This window comes from Cyprinodon variegatus, unplaced genomic scaffold (genome assembly GCF_000732505.1).
Source record: "Cyprinodon variegatus isolate N-32 unplaced genomic scaffold, C_variegatus-1.0 Scaffold651, whole genome shotgun sequence".
NCBI lineage: Eukaryota > Metazoa > Chordata > Actinopteri > Cyprinodontiformes > Cyprinodontidae > Cyprinodon > Cyprinodon variegatus.
Genome location: NW_015151104.1, coordinates 402,420 through 403,991, shown reverse-complemented (window position 1 = coordinate 403,991; position 1,572 = coordinate 402,420).

The following is a 1,572-nucleotide window of genomic DNA, read 5'->3' as shown; positions in this document are numbered from 1 at the left end:
CTCTATTCTGCACTTTAGATGAATGACTGCTTAGGTGCCACTGGTGACGGCACTGTATCGATACTTTTAAAAACGAGTATTGTATCCGGATACAACGTTTTAGTGTTGATACTTTTTTGAGTTTCGATACTTTTGACAACCCTAGCTCACAACAAAGCTTAAATCTAGTCTGGTGCAAACTGTTAGGTATATAAGACTTCCCACAGCCTCTCTGTACATCTTGACATCTTAAATTTTTACTGCACCCTCAGTATACTCTAGGTTTTGCTCACAAGGTGTTTCTCTTGGTCTACAGTCTTGCATATCAAAACGCTGTAGTATCTGGTTAATGTACTTTTCCTGTGACATTTTTACGCACCCATCTGACAGACTAAAATTGATACCCAAAAAATGTTTTAGTTTGCCAAGATCTTTCATTTTAAACTTTTCATCAAGCATCTCGTTCACATTTTTCAGTCTCTCTTTATCGTCGCTGCAATGATCAGATCATCGACCTATATGATTATGATCACCTTTCCTTCTTCTTCTTCTTTTTTTTTTTTTTTCAAAAAAATACAGTGTAAGAGTTGGGAGGAAAAAAAATTCATTGCATCATTAGTGGTACGGCAGGTTTCCAACGTTTAGTGAATATGGGTATTTGTAGTCTCAGAGAATATGTTATCTGTTCCATTTGGTATATATCCCAGACCTTCTGAATCCATGTATTGTAGGAAGGGGGCTCAGGTTTGAGCCATCTGATTGTTATATATTTTAGAGCAGCTGTTAATAATATGTTCAAAAGATATTTTTCATCTCGTGTAATAATAGTTGTAGGTGTTACTCCCAATAAGGCAATGTCTATATTTAATGGGATTTCCTGTTTGAAGATTACTTTTACGGCATCAAAAATGTCTTTCCAAAACAGATTTAATTTAGGGCATAGCCAAAATATGTGTGTATGGTTAGCATTATCAGTTCCACATTTTCTCCAACATAATCCTGAGTACATCAGTCCCATTTTAGCCGATATAGCTGGTGTTCTGAAAAATCTAGTTACTACTTTCCATTTAAATTCTCGACAAGTCTTTGAATTTGTGACACGGTGTGACTCCGTACATATTTCTTCTCAAGTCTCGTCTGATATATTCATCAAGGTCTTTGCTTCCCATCTTTGTTTAATATTTAGTGAGTTACAAGTACTTAGAGATAAAAAATATATCATATAATTTACCAATAATTTTTTTGTCTTCATTGAACACTTGTTTAACAAGAAATTGTTCTATAGGATTGGAATGTAGAATTGTCCCCCCACTCTTTATGGGACATTAGAAATGATCTCAATTGCAAATATCTAAAAAAGTCTGTATTGGGGAGACCAAACTCAACCTTTAGTGTCTCAAATGTTTTAATATTGCCATCTTTTACCAGTTGATATAGGTATGTTAAGTTATATTCTGTCAATTTTTTAAAGCCATTATCCAATACGTTGGGGAGAAAGGCTTTAATTAAACCAATGTTTGTCAATGCTGAGAGATTCTTGGGCAGTCTGTATGATGACCGTATTTTAATCCAAATATTAAGTGTATGTTTAGT